This window comes from Mesoplodon densirostris, chromosome 2, assembly GCF_025265405.1.
Source record: "Mesoplodon densirostris isolate mMesDen1 chromosome 2, mMesDen1 primary haplotype, whole genome shotgun sequence".
NCBI classification, from domain to species: Eukaryota; Metazoa; Chordata; class Mammalia; order Artiodactyla; family Ziphiidae; genus Mesoplodon; species Mesoplodon densirostris.
In genome coordinates, this window is record NC_082662.1 from 157,958,642 (window position 1) to 157,978,521 (window position 19,880).

At 42.1% G+C, this 19,880-nt stretch overlaps 1 protein-coding gene and 1 pseudogene across 2 annotated transcripts in view; both read left to right on the forward strand.

Moving 5' to 3' along the window:
• Nucleotides 1–19,880, forward strand: part of ASTN1 (astrotactin 1) — a 335,381-nt gene that overhangs the window by 79,753 nt on the left and 235,748 nt on the right. The gene's annotated exons all lie outside the window — the stretch shown is intronic.
• LOC132483954 (casein kinase I-like) lies at nucleotides 5,835–11,090 on the forward strand (annotated as a pseudogene).

Consider the following 19,880-nt stretch of genomic DNA (forward strand, 5'->3'; position numbering starts at 1 on the left):
TTGATAGAATTTGCCTGTGAAGCCATCTGGTCCTGGGCTTTTGTTTGTTGGAAGATTTTTAATCACAGTCTCAATTTCAGTGCTTGTGATTTGTCTGTTTATATGTTCTATTTCTTCCTGGTTCAGTCTTGGAAGGTTGTGCTTTTCTAAGAATTTGTCCATTTTTTCCAGGTTGTGCATTTTATTGGCATATAGTTGCTTGTAGTAATCTCATGATCCTTTGTATTTCTGCAGTGTCTGTTGTGACTTCTCCTTTTTCATTTCTAATTCTACTGATTTGAGTCTTCTCCCTTTTTTTCTTGATGAGTCTGGCTAATTGGTTATCAATTTTTTTAATCTTCTCAAAGAACAAGCTTTTGGTTTTATTGATCTTTGCTACTGTTGTCTTCATTTCTTTTTTCATTTATTTCTGATCTGATCTTATGATTTCTTTCCTTCTGCTAACTTTGGGGTTTTTTTGTTCTTCTTTAATTGCTTTAGGTGTAAGTTTAGGTCATTTCAGATGCTTCTTGTTTCTTGAGGTAGGATTGTATTGCTACAAACTTCCCTCTTAGAACTGATTTTGCTGCATCCCATAGGTTTTGGGTTGTCATGTATTCATTTGTTTGTAGGTATGTTTTGATTTCTTCAGTGATCTCTTGGTTATTTAGTAGTGTATTGTTTAGCCTCCATGTGTTTGTAGTTTTTACAGATTTTTTTCCTGTAATTGATATCTAGTCTCATAGCGTTGTGGTCAGAAAAGATACTTGATACAATTTCAATTTTCTTAAATTTACCGAGGCTTGATTTGTGACCCAAGTTATGGTCACTCCTGGAGAATGTTCCATGAGCACTTGAGAAGAAAGTGTATTCCGTTGTTTTTGGATGGAATGTCCTATAAATATCAATTAAGTCCATCTTGTTTAATGTGTCATTTAAAGCTTGTGTTTCCTTATTTATTTTCATTTTGGATGATCTGTCCATTGGTGAAAGTGGGGTGTTAAAGTCCCCTACTATGATTGTGTTACTGTCGATATCCCCTTTTATGGCTGTTAGCATTTGCCTTATGTATTGAGGTGCTCCTATGTTGGGTGCATGAACATTTACAGTTGTTATATCTTCTTTTTGGATCGATCCCTTGATCATTATGTAGTGTCCTTCTTTGTCTCTTGGAATACTCTGTTTTAAAGTCTATTTTGTCTGATATGAGATTTGCTACTCCAGCTTTCTTTTGATTGCATTTACATGGAATATCTTTATCCATCCCCTCACTTTCTGTCTGTATGTGTCCCTAGGTCTGAAGTTGGTCTCTTGTAGAGAGCATATATACAGGTCTTGTTTTTGTATCCATTCAGCCAGTCTATGTGTTTTGGTTAGAGCATTTAATTCATTTACATTTAAGGTAATTATTAATATGTATGTTCCTATTACCATTTTCTTAATTGTTTGGGTTTGTTATTGTAGGTCTTTTCTTTCCCTTGTGTTTTCTGCCTAGAGAAGTTCCTTTAGCATTTGTTGTAAAGCTAGTTAGGTGGTGCTGAATTCTCTTAGCTTTTGCTTGTCTGTAAAGGTTTTAATTTCTCTGTGAAATAGGAATGAGATCCTTGCTGGGGAGAGTCATCTTGGTTGTAGGTTTTTCCCTTTCATCACTTTAAATATGTCCTGCCACTCCCTTATGGCTTGCAGAGTTTCTGCTGAAAGATCAGCTGTTAACCTTATGGGGATTCTCTTGTATGTTATTTGTTGTTTTTCCATTGCTGCCTTTAATATTTTTTCTTTGTATTTAATTTTTGATAGTTTAATTAACGTGTATGTTGGCATTTTTCTCCTTGGATTTATTCTGTATGGGACTCTCTGTTCATCCTGGATTTGACTGACTATTTCCTTTCCCATATTAGGGATATTTTCAACTACAATCTCTTCAAATATTTTCTCATTCCCTTTCTTTTTCTCTTCTCCTTCTGGGACCCCTATAATTCAAATGTTGGTGTGTTTAATGTTGTCCCAGAGGTCTCTAAGACTGTCCTCAATTCTTTTCATTCTTTTTTTTTTTTTCTGCTCTGCAGTAGTTATTTCCACTATTTTCTCTTCCACGTCACTTATCTGTTCTTCTGCCTCAGTTATTCTGCTATTGATTCCTTCTAGAGAATTTTTAATTTCATTTATTGTGTTGTTCATCATTGTTTGTTTTCTCTTTAGTTCTTCTAGGTCCTTGTTAAACGTTTCTTGTACTTTTTCCATTCTATTTTCAAGATTTTGGATCATCTTTACTATCATTACTCTGAATTCTTTGTCAGGTAGACTGCCTATTTCCTCTTCATTTGTTTGGTGTGGTGGGTTTTTACCTTGCTCCTTCCTCTGCTGTGTGTTTCTCTGTCTTTTCATTTTTCTTAACTTACTGTGTTTGGCATCTCCTTTTCGCAGGCTGCAGGTTCGTAGTTCCCCTTGTTTATGGTGTCTGCCCCCAGTGGCTAAGGTTGTTTCAGTTGGTTGTGTAGGCTTCCTGGTGGAGGGGACTGGTGCCTGTGTTCTGGTGGATGAGTCTGGATCTTGTCTTTCTGGTGGGCAGGACCACGTCCAGTGGTGTGTTTTGGGGTGTCTGTGATCTTATTATGATTTTAGGCAGCCTCTCTGCTAATGGGTGGGGTTGTGTCCTGTCTTGCTAGTTGTTAGGCATAGGGTGTCCAGCACTGTAGCTTGCTGGTCATAGAGTGGAGCTGGGTCTTAGCGCTGAGATGGTGATCTCTGGGAGCGCTTTTGCTGTTTGATATTATGTGGAGCCGGGAGGTCTTTGTACCTGTGTACCTGTGTCCTGCACTTGGCTCTCTCTCCCCAGAGGCACAGGCCTGACACCCGGCCGGAGCACCAAGACCCTGTTAGCCACCCGGCTTAGAATAAAAGGGAGGAAAAAAGAAAGAAAGAGAGAAAAAAATAAAATAAAAGAAAGTTATTAAAATAAAAAATTTTTAAAAATTATTAAAAATTAAAAAAATTAAATAGTAATTAAAAAAAAGAAAGATAAAAAGAGCAACCAAACCAAAGAACAAATCCAGCAATGATAAAAAGCGGTAAAAACTATACTAAAAAACAAACAAAAAAGCAAATTAAAACAGACAAACAGAACCCTAGGACAAATGGTAAAAGCAAAGCTATACAGACAAAATCACACAATGAAGCATATGCATACACACTCAGAAAAAGAGAAAAAAGCTATATATATATAAAAAGAGAGCAATGAAATCAATAAACGAATCTACCAATTATTATAATCTCTAAATAGTAAACTAAGACAAACATTAAACAACAACAAAAAATTGGATGCAGAAAGCAACCCCAAGTTTACAGTTGCTCCCGAAGTCCACCAGCTCAATTTTGCGACGATTTGTTGTCTATTCAGGTATTCCACAGATGCAGGGTGCATCAAGTTGATTGTGGAGATTTAATCCGCTGCTCCTGAGGCTGCACGGAGAGATTTCCGTTTCTCTTCTTTGTTCGTACAGCTCCTGGGGTTCAGCTTTGGATTTAGACTGGCCTCTGCGTGTAGGTTGCCTGAGGGCATCTGTTCCGTGCCCAGAGAGGATGGGGTTAAAGGAGAAGCTGATTGGGGGGCTCTGGCTCACTCAGCCCGGGGGGAGGGAGGGGTACGGATGCGGGGTGAGCCTGCGGTGGCAGAGGCTAGCGTGACGTTGCACCAGCCTGAGGCGCGCCATGTGTTCTCCCGGGGAAGTTGTCCCTGGATCACGGGACCCTGGCAGTGGCAGGCTGCACAGGCTCCTGGGAGGGGAGGTGTGGATAGTGACCTGTGCTCGCACACAGGCTTCTTGGTGGCTGCAGCAGCCGCCTTAGCGTTTCATGCCCGTCTCTGCGGTCTGCCTGATAGCAGCAACTCGCGCCCACCTCGAGCTCATTTAGGCAGTGCTCTGAATCCCCTCTCCTTGCACACCCCATAACAATGGTCTTTTGCCTCTTGGGCAGGTCCAGAGTTTTTCCTGCACTCCCTCCCGGCTAGCCGTGGTGCACAAGCCCCCTTCAGGCTGTGTTCAAGCTGCCAACCCCAGTCCTTTCCTCTGCGCTCCAACCAAAGCCGGAGCCTCAGCTCCAGCCCCGCCCGCCCCGGCAGGTGAGCAGACAAGCCCCTCGGGCTGGTGAGTGACGCTCAGCACCGATCCTCTGTGTGGGAATCTCTCCGCTTTGCCCTCGGCACCCCTGTTGCTGCGCTCTGGTCCGGGGCTCTGAAACTTCCCCACACCCCGGTCTCCGCCAGTGAAGGACCTCCCTAATGTGTGGAAACCTTTCCGCCTTCACAGCTCCCTCTCAGAGGTGCAGGTCCCATCCCTATTCTTTTGTCTCTGTTTTTTCTTTTTTCTTTTGCCCTCCCCAGGTATGTGGGGACTTTTCTTGCCTTTTGGGAAGTCTGAGGTTTTCTGCCAGCGTTCAGTAGGTGTTCTGTAGGAGTTGTTCCACATGTAGATGTATTTCTGATGTATCTGTGGGGAGGAAGGTGATCTCCACATTTTACTCCTCTGCCATCTTGAAGGTCTCCCTGAGAGGGAGTGTTAACAGTGTCAAAATACCCACTGGATATTTTCCCTTTATGTTTACGGCATAATAAGCGTCTATCTATAAAGGAATATGGGGAAAATGATTTGAGACTGTAAAACATAGTGATCATGATTCTGTAGTGATTCTGGGGAGCTAAGGCAAAGGAAACCCATGCTTGCAATGGTATATCAAGGCTCTCACTCTGTGGCACAGTTCTTTTAGGGAATGAAAAGGAACTAAACCCTCTTATGGAACCATTTAGGCCTTGAATCAGGAAGGTATTTCAGGTGAGTTCTATGAGACTCAAAAGGTAATTATTACCAAGTATCCAGTGTAACATCAAGTATTGGCTAAGTCCCATACAAGCATATTATTTAATCCTCTCTCACTCCTTCGTGGTAGCTAAATATTGTCACATAATCCCCCATCAGTGAGGAAATGATGGCCCTGGAATTCCTAAGTGACTCCCTGATCAAGGGCAAACAGCAAGTTGGAGAGGGAACCATCACTTGTCTCCATAGCCAGTGGGCCTCCATTCTGCCTATTAACTCTGTGAGCCAGGCTAAGTAGTCAAAGAGCAATGCCCATTTGGGAAACAAGAAACTCATTTCAAAATGACACCTGACAAAAGGTAGTGGTGATCAAGAAGGGATAAAGATAAGGCCCAGGGGAGTGCTATTTCACAGTTGGAAAGCTGGGGAAGGCGTGGGCATTGCCTCATCTAAATCTTTTCATCGTACAGATGAAGAGGGAAGGGCCTAGACCTCAAGGTCATGTGCAGTTAGCATCAGCATGGAGACAAGAGCCCCTTCCTGGACTAACATTCATTCCACTCTATCTCTCTCCCCATAAAGTGCAGTTGCTTTTGCTGGGAATGAGAGGCTGTCAGTATAAGCGTCTGTGGCACCCTTTTAGTAGGAAATAGTTAAACCGGGGAAAATCATACCTTTTAATTATTGAAATCCTTTAGTGATGCTGAGACATTGTTTGGTGAACATGCATGGAGAATATTCATAGATATTATATATTACTAAAGCTCCCTCTTACTGACTTCTGCATCACAACGTAAACACGCAGAGCCCAATAAAACATGACTTTGTCTTAACAACATTATGAATAAATTATTAAGAACTTTTTTCTTCTGCAATAATTTTACTAGTTTTTTTTTTAAATAAAATCAAACCTTCTATAGGACTGTAATTAAAAGTAAAAGAACATGCAACAGTTTTTAGCCATAATCCTCAGGAGATTAATAAAGAACTGTCAAAACTGAGACTAAAGAATATCCTCTGTTTGCTGAGGCCTCCTTGAGAATGGCTTTCAAGGGGGCCATAACCTCTGTGATTGCTTACGCATCTCACCAACTGTGGCTGAAGTCTGTGCTGGAGAACTTGCCCAGAATGGCTGCTGCACCATGCTTGTTGGATGCCAATGGAAGTTGCCAAGGTGAAGGAGTGAGTCTTCTTTTTTTTTTTTTTTTTTTTTTTTGCGGTACGCGGGCCTCTCACTGTTGCGGCCTCTCCCGTTATGGAGCACAGGCCCCGGACGCGTAGGCTCGGTGGCCATGGCTCACGGGCCCAGCCGCTCCACGGCACGTGGGATCCTCCCGGACCGGGGCATGAATCCGTGTCCCCTGCATCGGCAGGCGGACTCTCAACCACTGCGCCACCAGGGAAGCCCAGTGGGTCTTCTTTTTTCTGCATTATTCTCATCTAGCACAAACCTGGCCCATAGCAGGGCCTCTTCAAATGCTTATTGGATCAGTTACTGTACTACAGGCCATACCCTTTAACTACAAAGCCAGGTACCATGGTTTGGATTTCCTACTGAGTCGGCCTGGGGATCTGCTCAGAGCTAGTATACACAGTGAATAACTGTGATGAGAGATGGAGGACCCAGTTTAATGAGCAAGGGCTCCTGTCTCAGCCAGACCTATATTTTAGTGATGGTGGCACTGTCTTAATGTGAGTTACTTTGTCACTTTGACCCTCATTTCTTGAAAAATGATAATACCTACTTTTCAGCGGCTGGTGAGAGGACTGTGTGATAAACATGTAAAATGACCTAAGTCAGAGCCTGGGAGCTTGTTCTTAGTATTCACCTATGCTTGCCACCAGGTGGAAGCCCTGGAGGAGAGTCACCTGATCAGGAGCCAGCTATTAAGTCTGATTTATCTATTGCTTTACTACTTTTGCATACCCATTGAGTACCTGCTGCTCCATCTCTGTAGCTCAGTGTATCCTCTTCTCTGTTCTCATGTTAGATCAGTTTTAATTGAGTCTCTGTGGCTGCTGTCTCTGGTGTGGGTTCAGTCAACTCTCCCAGTGCCCAGTCCAGCCAACCCTGCCAGAGAGCATGCAGAGGACAAATGTCCATCCTGTGATTTTGTATGCAAGGGCAGGGCTACTGTAGGTCACTTTTAGCCTGGCAAATTTCACTCCAATTTTTTTTCTGATTTCTTCATTTAGTCCCCAGATATATCTCCGCATCATCCATTTGCTTTTGTGTCTCATTATGAGCTAGGGGGTCACTCTCCAACCTTCTCTGTTGGGAGGTGAGAACATGTGTGATCTGTGCAAGACCGACACCAATCTGCATTGTTCAAGGCTCCCTGTATTGGGGGTCACTTAGCACTTAAACAGTGCTTCTCTCTGCAGATATAAGCTGGTTCTTTTTTTTTTTTTTTTTTTTTTTTGCGGTACGCGGGCCTCTCACTGTTGTGGCCTCTCCCATTGTGGGGCACAGGCTCCGGACGTGCAGGCTCAGCGGCCATGGCTCACGGGCCCAGCCGCTCCGTGGCACGTGGGATCTTCCCGGACCGGGGCACGGACCCGTGTCCCCTGCATCGGCAGGCGGACTCTCAACCACTGTACTACCAGGGAAGCCCACCCTATCATGTTTTTATAGGAAAATGTTTAGGGTTTCAGACTTTTTAAATGACATATACATAAACTCATATTAACTTACAAATCATAAGCGTATAGGTCAATGCATTTAAACAAAGATAGCAACCCTGTATAACCAGGACCCTGATCACCAAAGAAAACAGAGTTAGCACCCTCCCCCAAATCCTCCTTGTGCCCATTTCAGTCACCACCTCCCCGCCAAGGGGAAGCATTAACTGGATTTGTAACACCATAGATTAATAGGATCACTTTTAAATTTTATATAACAGAATCATACAGTGCAAACTTTTCCCATAGGTGGCTTCTTTTAATCTACAATATGTTTTTGTAAAAATTTGTTCGTGTTACTGACAGTAGCTGTAGTTTACCCCCTATCACTGCAAAGTGGTATTCCATTGTGTGATTATATCACAATGTGTTTATCCATCCTATTTTTGATGGCCATTTGAGTAGCTTCCAGTTTGGGGCTATTTTGAATAGGGCTGCTATGAACATTCTTGTGCATGTCTTTTGACTCATATATAAATGCATTTTAGTCAGGTACATACCGATGAGTGGAATTTCCAGTGTATAGTGGATGCAAGTGCCTAGCTTTCATAGCTGCTGTCAAATAGTTCTCCAAAGCTGGGTTTTTGTTTTAAAAGACAAAGTCATATTAGTGGTAACAAGACCAACCTTGCATCAGTAATCATCTTATACTTAGAAATGGAATCATCTGCTAAGGCTGTAGTTTATGTGCTACTCACAAATGGAATTTCAATACTCATTTCTATCACATAGTTAGTTGTCCTTACCTAGGAGTAATAATGGTTTTTTCTCATCCTGGACTCCTGAAGGCAAAACATTTTCCATGCTGGTACCAACCTTTCTCCAGATGTGAAAGCTTCAGCTTGTTCATTTTTATGGAACAATGAAAGTCTACTTTTAAAAATTGGCCAGCAGGGGATTAGGGTATCAGTAGAAAAATTCTATGTGTATGCAGTTGCTAAGTTATCTTTATCCTGCTTGTTCTGTTCTGGAAGTGTATTACTAGGAGCTGTCAGTTGTCTTAAATGTTTTAGTGAATGAAACTTAGTTGCCTAAGGCTTTTTTTTTTAACAAAGTACATAGATTTTTTTTAAATGCAGAGGGAGATGGAAAATAATAGATGTTCTGCCTTAACAAAAGCATCACCAAATGCCAGCTAACTGACCTCATTTCCCTGTTTCCAGCACAGTGAAATTTCATTACCATCATCATCTTTATTAACTAATTTTTATTATCGGTCTGTAAAACACTAAGGGGTTTATCGTAGAGTGAAGTGAAATGGAACATGTGTTGAAATTGGAATTAGGTACCTGGGAACAAGTCTGTCTGCCATTTACTAGTTCTGTATCTTTGGGACAATCACTTAACTTCTTCGACCTCAGCTTCCACAATTTTAAAAAGGAAGGGTTAGATTCCAAGACATGTAAGAATCTTTCCAGCTTTAGAAATCCTGTGATTTGAATTTTAATCAATTTGGGTATGTTGATCGAAATGCATACAACGAAATTTTTTCTTGTAATTAAATATATTATCATTATTTTTACTTTCATAGTTTAAGAAGATAGATGCCCATGCTTTTCTGAGTTCAATGACTTTCACATGGACTTTCTTAAATAAGATGAGCATGCTTGTCCTAAGTGAATTAAGGACAGCAGTAAGAATCCTCCTACTTCCCAGTTATAGTTTCCTTGAAATTACTCTTTATTTAGTAAAGAGGAAAGTGGAGAAGAAGAGGGGGAAATCCACTGGGCAATAATATTGGCAAAACATTGAATTGTCCCAACCTCAAATATCTTCTTAGTTTTTATTTTTAATATTAGTATTTATTTATTTAGAAAAATATACATTAATCACCAGCTATTTGTCAGGGACTTAAGACCTAGAAATAGGTTAACAGAAACTCACACAGTCAGTGAAAGCCTGCACAGTCCATGAAAGTCTCTTGTGTCTAAAAATACAACAGATCTGATATTTTACATGACTTTCCCTTTTAAAATAACAAAATAATGGAATATACTATATGTTGATTGTGGAAAATTTCAGACCTGATTTTTTTTTTTTTTGAACAGCCTGTACACATAATAAAATCTAAGCTAGGACTTTAAAGGAAGATTATATGTTCATTTATTCTTTTCTACCTGCATGTTTTGCCCTGGAATATAATTATATTGAAAGGCTGGTAAGAATGATGTTTTTGGAGAAAAAGAGTACATAAAAATCAGCTTTGGAGTTTTTTAACATAATACTTTGTGTTTAATTTTTAATTATGGAGGCATAAGAGATTATAGCCACTGTGTTGCGAATTGATATTGCTTAATGGAAACGTTTTCTTCCCTACTATTATATGTATTATTCATAGAAAAAAGTGGTCTTTTATGAAAGGGCAGCTGGCCCTTTAAGAGAGGAACTTCCTCAGAGTAGCTGCTAACAGTGGTTTTGATTTGCTGCCCAACATTCACTTACAGGCTCATTTAACATTAATAGAAGGTGATCTCGGTTCACTTCACGACCTCTTGGAACCTAAATCACAGACAGGGTCATTTAAGAGATTTGGGGAGAGTAGACAGCCAGTTAGCAACTTTGGGGAGCTCTGGCTAGAAAAGAATCGCTATACAAATCAATACTTAACTATATCCAGTTGGAGCTCATCAAGTCCCAGGCGCCACAGCTGCACCTGGAGTACAGCTTATAAGCGCAGCTCAGAGCCGCAGAGGGCGTGCGCCAGCTCTACTACTTCCGCCCGTGAGGGAAGTACTACAACGCCACGGTGCTGGAGCTGCTCGGGTCTGGCCTGGAGGACCTGTTCCACTCCTGGAACCACACGTTGACGCTCAAAATGGTGCTCATGATCGCAATCCAGCTGGTCAGGCGCATGAAGTACATGCACAGCAAGGGCCTCACCTACCGGGACGTGAAGCCCGAGAACTTCCTGGCTGGGCTGCCGGGCACGCCATCAACATCATCGACTGACTCCGGCCTAGCCAAGGAGTCCATCAACCCCGAGACCAAGAAGCACATCCCGTACTTCCCGTACCGTGAGCACGATGTGCTACATAAGCATCAACACTCACCTGGGTAAGGACCAGAGCCGTTGTGATGACCTGGAGGCGCTGGGCTACACGCTTCTGTGCTTCCTGTGCGACAGCCTGCGCGGGTAGAGGCTCAAGGCCCAGACGCTCACGGAGCGCTACCGGAAGATCCGGGACACCAAGCGGGCCACGCCTATCGAGAGCCTCCCCGAGAGGTTCCCGGAGATGGCCACGTACCTGGGCTACGGGCGGCGCCTGGACTTCTTCGAGAAGCTGAACTCTGACTACCTGCACAAGTTCTTCACTACCTCTGACCGCAGCCGCTTTGTGTTTGGTTACCAGTCCGACTGGGCCAGGAAGCCCCGGCCCACGCCAATGCACGGTCCACCCCAACCTGCCCTCGCAGCCTCAGGCTCGGGACAAAGCCTTGCTACACAGCAAAACCCAGGCACTGAACTCCATCCACGGGGAGCTGAATGCCGATGACACCACCGCTGGTCACTTCAGTGTCCCCATCACAGCCCCTGCAGACGTGGAGGTGGCTGACGACACCAAGTGCTGCTGTTTGCTTCAGAGGAGAAAGAGAAAATCGCTGGAGCCACGCTAGTGACCCTGGAGCGGTGGCCCCTGAATCCTCCCGCTGCAACCCCTCGGGGCCAACTTGGCCATGGCCACGTGACCGCAGCCGGACGCAGACTGCCGGGTCGGCAGAGCTGCCCTCCACACGTGGGATCACTTTCTTTACATGAGACTTTGGACGAGATTCCTTACACCTGTGCCTAGTCCGCCCTTCCAAGAGCATTAGCTATTTAAAACAAGGAGAAAAGAAAACGCCAGCGGCCGCTCTGCCTTGCGTCTCTGCCAGTGTCCGTTGAGTAAGTAGTGCAGCTGCCGGCCCCGTTAGTGCCATAAAGTGCAGCTTCTCTCCCTCCATCCGGGGGCCGTGTTCTCCAGGGGTTGCTGTGGGACGTTGCTGCCAGAGGTGAGCCCGCCCTGGGCCTCCCCAGGCCAAAGGGGAAGGCTGGGTGAGGGCGGCCCCCAGCCGAAATGCCGCTCCAAAGCCTGGGTGTGGCTGGCAGGGAGTTCCTGCACACCTACTCCAGCCGCTGCCCCAGGGCCCAGACCTCTGGGCGGCCAGCACTGGGCCCCTTGGGCGGTGCCAGGTGTGCCTGGTTTTCTTGAGTTGGCTCGGCGTTGCCGGCCGAGCAGTGGGAGACAAACGCCTTAAAGCCAGTCCCAAGACCCACTGTGGGCCCGGTCCGAGTGGTCATCGTGGTCTCCCGGAGGCCAGAGTGCTGCGCGGTCAGAGCAACTGGGGGCGTTCCCCGCGGCGTGCGCATCTAGGTCTTGCCTTACAAAGTGTACAGAAGTGGCACTTCGTTTCTCTGATGCTTCCTGGAGGCCACAAAATTTAGGGGCTTTTTAAAAAAATTAAAGGAAAATGAAACCAAAATAATATTAATAATAATGATTATTATGCAGGCTTTGCTAAGTGCCAGGCACTGTATTATTTCATCTTTATGACAAATCTTTGATAGAGGTATCATTACTATAGCCAGTTTTAGGTGGGGAAATTGAGGCTTAGATTTATTAAGTGAGTTGTGTAGAGACACATGGCTGATAGATGATGAGATTAGGATTTAAACCATGTTCTAACCCCAAGGACTGTGTTCGTTGGAGCTGCAGTTGTTACGGGTGAACCTATGTGGAGACATTTCCTTATGAAATAAGGTGGAGGTGTTTGGCAGTTGGGAAAAAAAAAATAGTTATGGGACTTTCTTTGAAAATATCACGGCATTTTCCCAGTGGTGGTGATGATTGGAGAACTGATACTGATGAGCAAAAATGATAGGAGTTTTGTCAAGACTGGGGACGAATGAGGGAACTGTTAAGATCTCTGCATGAGTTGTTCTAAACTGGGTTTACTTTTAGAAGTTAGCTATATTGGACTTGAGGTGCTTGAGCAGGCTTTGGGTATCTGAGATTCGTGCATCTGAATGACATCCAAGTTTTCTCTCAAAGCTAGTGTTAAAGAGAGAGTGTGTCATAGACGTGCAAAAATTACTGCTGTGGTCTTGTTAGTGGGTTGATCTGCAAGAAGCAGCAAGAGTAAAAACACTTATTGAGCTTTGTTCTTATTTCACAAGATCATTTTGGCTATCAGGATCCTTGTGATTCCACATGAATTTTAGGATTTTTTTCCTATTTCTGCAAAATATGCCATTGGAATTTTTAATAGGCATTGGATTGAATCTGTAGATTACTTTAGATAGTATGGACATTTTAACAATATTAAGTCTTTCAATCCATGCACAGGGATGTGTTTCCATTTAGACTTCAAAACATAATATGAAGCTGTGCTAATCGAAACAGTATGATATTGGCACAATGGTAGACATATAGACCAATGGAACAGAATAGAGAGTCTAGAACTAGATCCAAGCACACCCTGTCAAATTATCTTTAGCAAGATTGCCAAGACAACACAATAGGGAAAGAATAATTTCTTTAATAAATGGTGTTGGGAAACCTGGATATCCATGTACAGAAGAATGAAGTTGGACCCTTATGTTAAAAATCAACTCAGAATGGATTAAATACTTAAGCATAAGACCTGAAAATGGACAAGTGGGACTACATCAAACTGAAGAGCTTCTTTAAAAAAAAAATGTTTATTTATTTTTGGCTACATCAGGTCTTGGTTGCGGCATGCGGGATCTTTCGTTGTGGTGCATGGGCTCTTTGTTACAGTACGCAGGCTTCTCTCTAGTTGTGGTGCATGGGCTTCTCTCTAGTTGAGGTGTGTGGGCTCAGTAGTTGCGGCACACAGACTTATTTGCCCTGCAGCATGTGGTATCTTTGTTCCCCGACCAGGGATCAAACCTATGTCCCCTGCCTTGGAAGGCAGATTCTTAACCACTGGACCACCAGAGAAGTCCCTCAAACTGAAAAGCTTCTGTACAGCAAAGAAAACAATCAACAGAGTGAAAAGGCAACCTATGGAATGGGAAAAAATATTTGCAAACCATATTATGATAAGAGGTTAATAGCCAATATATTAAGGAACTCCAATGATAAAACCAAATAACTTCATTTAAAAATGTGCTAAGGGCTTCCCTGGTGGCGCAGTGGTTGGGAGTCCGCCTGCCGATGCAGGGGACGTGGGTTCGTGCCCCAGTCCGGGAGGATTCCGCATGCTGCGGAGCGGCTGGGCCCGTGGGCCGTGGCCGTTGGGCCTGCGCGTCCGGAGCCTGTGCTCCGCAATGGGAGAGGCCACAACAGCGAGAGGCCCACATACCGCAAAAAAAAAACCAACCAAACAAACAAACAAACAAAAAAATGTGCTAAGAACTTGAATAGACACTTCTCCAAGACACACAAATGGTCAACAAGTTTATGAAAGATGCTCAACATAATTAATCATCAGAGAAGTGCAGATCATGAGCTATCACTTCACACCTATTAAGATAGCTATCATAAAAAAAAAACACAAAAAATAGGAAATAGTGAGCATTGGTAATGCTGTGGAGAAATTCAAACTTTTGTACACTGTGGGAATGTAAAATGGTACAGCCACTGTGGAAAACATTATGAAGTTTCCTCAAAAATTTAAAAGTAGAACTACTATATAAAATAATCCAGCAATCCCACTTCTGAGTATTTATCTAAAATAATTGAAAACAGGGTCTTGAAGAGATATTTGCATTTCCATGTTCATTGCAGCATTATTAACAATAACAAAGATATGGGACAATCTAAATGTCCATTGATGAATAAATGAAGATAATCCATCACTGAAGGACAAATAATAGTACATAGTTCCACTTACATGAGGTATCCAAAGTAGTAAAACTCAGAGAAACAGAAAGTAGAATGGTGGATGCCAGGGACCAGAGGGAGGGAGAAATGGGAAGATGCTTTTCCATGGGTACAGAGTTTCAGTAATACAAGATGAAAAAATTTTAGAGCTCTGTTGTGCAACAGTGTGTATATAGTTAACAGTACTGTACTGTACACTTAAAAATTTGTTAAGAAGGTAGATTTCATGTGAATTGTGCCCCCCGCCCCCGCAAGCAAACATTGAGAATGAAAATACATATTGAGAATGTGAGAAGGATAAAAAGAGAAGGCAGTGGGCTTGAGATTATGGGCATTTGAATTGGCAAAGTCCAGGGCAAGGATCTAGAGGAGGAAGGGCAGTTGGATTTTACTCAGAAGACAATCATGTGCTCAGGCAGCCTGTCTTCATTTAAAACCACCTGTGTGCATTTATAGTGCATTATATTCATTTGAGAGGCAGGATATACAGTGGCTAAGAACATGCAGTTTGGTGTCAGACTGACCTGGGTTTGAGTCTTGGCTCCTCTGATGACGAATTGATCATTTTCTTAACTTCTCTCAGCCTTGCTGTTCTCATCTGTAGAGCAGAGAACAATATCTCTTTCAGCTGAGAAGATTAAGTGAGGTAATTTGTGTAGTGATCTCAACTGAAAATTGTGATGATTTTTTTTTAGCAAGGAGGCAGCGTTAGTACATAAGGCTGAAGCCTGAAAGTTCGTGAGATTTCAGGCAAGGATATTTCTACAAGGCAGGCTCTCTTGGGAGCTGATGTCAGTATCAGTATTTGTTTGCACATCTGTACCCAAAACATAAACCCCAGAATAAAAACCTTCAATGAAATTCAGAGACCTAACAGTCCTATATACAAACACACAGCTGAAAAGTCAGCTTTCACATACAATTAAGAAAAAAATGGAACTTTAAAAAATAAAAGTGTTAGTCGTTAATCTATGGGAAAAGTTGAAATCGCTCCTTTTCTTTGTTGATGTTTCTTTCACTTTTTGACGAAATCTCCCCATGCTGTCATCTTTCAATCATCTAGGTCCTGTTCAGAAGCAGGGAGAGCTCTGGCAGAGCCAGTGTTGCGGGTGTGTGCAGGGTCTCTTTTTGCTTGTTTTTCATTGTTGCTTCCTGGGCTTGCTCTTCCGAAAAGGGCAAATGGGACATCTCAAAGTATTAACTTACCAGACAGGGGTTATTAAATGATATGAATGTGATTGCCATAGGATTTTGCAATTCTTCTAAGTTGGTAATAACTGTTTTAAAAGAATAGGTAAGAGAGGATTTCCTTCTTAAGTTATCAGGTGGTGTCCTGCCTGTGCCAGGAATGGTCTAAGTCACTGTTCTTCTGGTAACTCTAAGTTGATGGATGTCATATACGGTATTCTGACACTGAGTGTTAAAATAAGTGCCCTTTAGACTTCAGCAAAGTATTTGGCAAGGTCTTCCACATGAGCTTTCCAGACTTGATGGAAGGAGAAGGCAGATGCTGGTCCAAGTAAGTAGATTCATATGTGGTTGTAATTTGATAGTGGATTCTAATCATATTTTTTATTCAGTCATTCATTCAGTGTCAACAGATATTTAGTCAGAGCTTTACCATGTGTCAGACCCTTTTCTAGGTACTGAGAATGTACTAGTGACCAAAGGAGACAAAGCTCCTGCCTTCATGGAACTTATATTCTAGTGCCGCAGGGCTCTTTCCTCAGTCCTGTCTTGTTCAACATTTCTATAATTGATTTCTGTAACATTCAAAAACATGTTTGCCCTACAAAGCCACAGTAATAAAGACAGTGCACTACTGGCATAAGGCTAGACATATAAAAATGGAATGGAATTGAGAGTACAGAAATAAACCCTTATATTTGTAGGCAATTCATTTTTTTTTTTTTTAGATGTTGGGGGTAGGAGTTTATTAATTAATTAATTTATTCTTGCTGTGTTGGGTCTTTGTTTCTGTGCAAGGGCTTTCTCTAGTTGTGGCAAGCGGGGGCTACCCTTCATCGCAGTGCGCGGGCCTCTCACTATCGCGGCCTCTCTTGTTGCGGAGCACAGGCCCCAGACGCGCAGGCTCAGTAGTTGTGGCTCACGGGCCTAGTGGCTCCGCGGCATGTGGGATCCTCCCAGACCAGGGTTCGAACCCGTGTCCCCTGCATTAGCAGGCAGATTCTCAACCACTGCACCACCAGGGAAGCCCCGGAAATTCATTTTTGACAAGGGTGCCAAGACAGTCAATGGGGAAAATGGTGCTGGTACAACTACAAAAATGTGTATCCATGCAAAAGAATTATGTTGAACCCTTACCTCACACCATATGCAAAAAATAACTCAAAGTGGATTTAATATATAAATGTAAGAGCTAAGACTGTAAAACCCTTAGAAGAAAACATAGGTGTAAGTCTTTGTGATCTTAGATTAGGCAATGTGTCTTAACTGTGGCACTGAAAGCAGAAGCAACAAAGGAAAAAATTAGATAAATTGGGCTTCATCAAAATTTGAAACTTTTGTGTTTCAAAGAACGACATCAGGAAATTGAAAATACAACCCACAGAGTAAGAGTAAATATTTGCAAATCATGTATGATAAAATATCCAAAATACTTTAAAAAATCATGTATCTAAAATATATAAAGCACTCCTACAACTCAACAATAAAAAGACTAATGATCCAACTAAAAATTGGGCTAAGATTTGAATAAACATTCTCCAAAGATATCCAGATGGTCAAAAAGCCCATGAAATGGGCTAATGCTCAGTAGCATTAGTCTTTAGGGAGCTACAAATAAAAACCACAGTGAAATACCACTTCATAGCCACTATGATAGATATAATCAAAAACAAACAATAATAAGTGTTGACAAGGATGTGGAGAGATCAGAACCCTCATACACTGCTGATGGGAATGTAAAATTGTTCAGCTGATGTGGAAAATGATTTGACATTTCTTCAAAAGAGCTGAACATAGAGTTACCATATGACCCAGCCATTCCACTTTTAGGTATATACTCAAGAGAATTGAAAACATCTGTCCACAAAAAAACTTACACACGTATGTTCATAGCAGCATTATTTATAGCGTTCAAAAATGGAAACAATCCAAGTGTATGTTAAGAATGAATAAACAAAATGTGCTGAATCCATACAGTATACTAGTATTTGGCCGTAGAAATAAAGTGCTGATAAATGCTACAACATGGATGCATCTTAAAAAACATTATTCTAAGTGAAGGAAACCAGACACAAAAGACCATATATTATATGAATCCATTTATATGAGATGTCCATAACAGGCAACTACATAGAGACAGAAATTCCTGGTTGCCAGAGGATGGAGGGATGGGGACTGCTAATGGGAATAGAGTTTCTTTTTAGTCTGATGAAAATTTTCTGGAATTAGGTAGTAGTGATGGTTGTATAACTGCAAATATTAAAAATCACTGATTGTACAATATAAAAGGGTGGATTTTATGGTATGTGAATTATATCAGTAAAAATGCTTATGATAATGATAGGTTACATGAAACTAGCAAGGGGAATATTTTCATTGGATGGCAAAAATGGCAAAGTCTATACTCAGAAGAATCTTGACAGATTGGAAAGATGGGCTGAATCTGAAAGGGTAAAATTTAGTAGGAATAAACAGAGTCTTAAAACTGCATTCAAGAAAAACAATTAATAACAGCCCTATAAAATAATTCCAGGCTTTAGTTCACAGAGAGCCTGTTGTGAGTCAGCAGAAGGTCACATCCTAAAAGGTTAATGTAATGTTTGCAGCATTAACAGAAGTATAGTTACTCCAGTGGGATATTAACATAATTTTTTATTTTTTTTTTGAGCTGGTTAAATGACACCCAGACTTTTGAGGTCAGTTCTGGTCGTTGTGATTCAGGAAATATCTAGTTCAGTGGGTGAATCTAGCCCAAATACATATTATATTTGGCTTTCACGACGTCTGTGTTCTCATTTGAAGGCATTTTGGTAAGATGGGCCTCTTCCGTTACCACCAGCCCTATCACTCCTTCATTACCACAAGCAGGGCCAGACTCATACATGTATTTTACCCACATCCTCCTTATTAACATTTGAATTTAGCCCCTCTCTCCACCCACTCTTGAAAACAAAGGCATGTAAAAAGGATGGTAAAGGCGTCCCAAGACATGTTGAAAGGATAAGGAACAATTGAATGAACTATTATGCTTCATCAGAAAAAGATCTGGGAACCATGGGAGCAGACTTCAAATATCTGAAGGTCTTTCATGTAGATGTGGGAAAAGACTAATGAATACAAGGGATTGATGGGTTGAGGCTTCAGAGAAGGAGATGTTTTGACTCAAAGTAGAGAGCATTTCAACTGAGCTCCCTGTGGATGGGTGGTCTTTATTCAAAGGTGGAAGGTTGGTTGAGCTTTGTTGGCACAAGCTGGATGACCATTTAAATGGATATAGGATCTAGATGACTTTTGTAATCTCTTCTAGTTTTAGGATTCCATCATGATGCTAATTATCTGTCAAGCCACCCTGCTGGTTTACCTATTAGACATTCTACCAAGGGACTGCAAACATTAGACTGTCTCAGGGATCTTTGTCCTTTAGGAAGCTCACAGTCTAAAAAGAATGATAAGAATACCAACACCATATGTTGTGTTGTATCATATTGTATTGAGTTGTGTTGTTTGTATTGCGGTGATGATGGTGGTGATTGAGGAGTGTGTGTGTGTGGTGTGTTTCGCAAGTGTGTACATTTATGCTCATGTGAGCAGGGCTAAACTAATACGTGGGCCACTAGTGCTTTTGGTGTCAGAAGTGAAGAGGATGCCCTATTTTTATTAAACAAAATAAGAGCTTCACTCAGCCACTGACTGATAATACCCTGGGAAAGGTGACTGTTTTCAGTGACTTCTAATTTCTGTTTCAGTGTCTGATTGCCAGCTCTTTGCTAAGGGTCAGTTTTGATGGAGTTTGTAGGATTGTGGAAGAACCTCAGCCAGTACTGGGGAGAGTGTGATCTGCAGGTGGAGAGCCGGGCTTGGGCTGGGTGTGCAGGGAGGGCGAGTGAGAATAAGGATACAACTCTTTCTGCATGTGTCTCTGTGTGAGTTATGAGTGCGTGTGAGAGAGGGTGGTGTGAGTAAGTATATGTATCCTGTGGGGTATCAGGTAAGGCTTCTACCGTTCTGTGAACTGGACTCTGGAAATTGAGGAGTACTTGTATTCATTGATCTTATTTGCCTCAAACATTTTCAGCGTATAGTATCCCTCTTCCGGTGCCTCTTTCTCTGAATCTGTCTCTCTCCTTCCAGGCATAGCTATGGAACAAGATTAATTAATACATTAACTAAATGATACAGATGGCTTTAACTGCCCTCCATAGGAGCTTTTGTTATTGGAAGGGTCAAATCTGATCCCATTCAGAAGCAATCCAGAAACTCTCATGGAGCCATCAAGGATCCCCGGGTGGTGTGAGCTTCCCCACTGAGCAGGAAGACTCTTTTTTTTTTTTTTTGAATTTTATTTTATTTAATTTATTTATACAGCAGGTTCTTATTAGTCATCCATTTA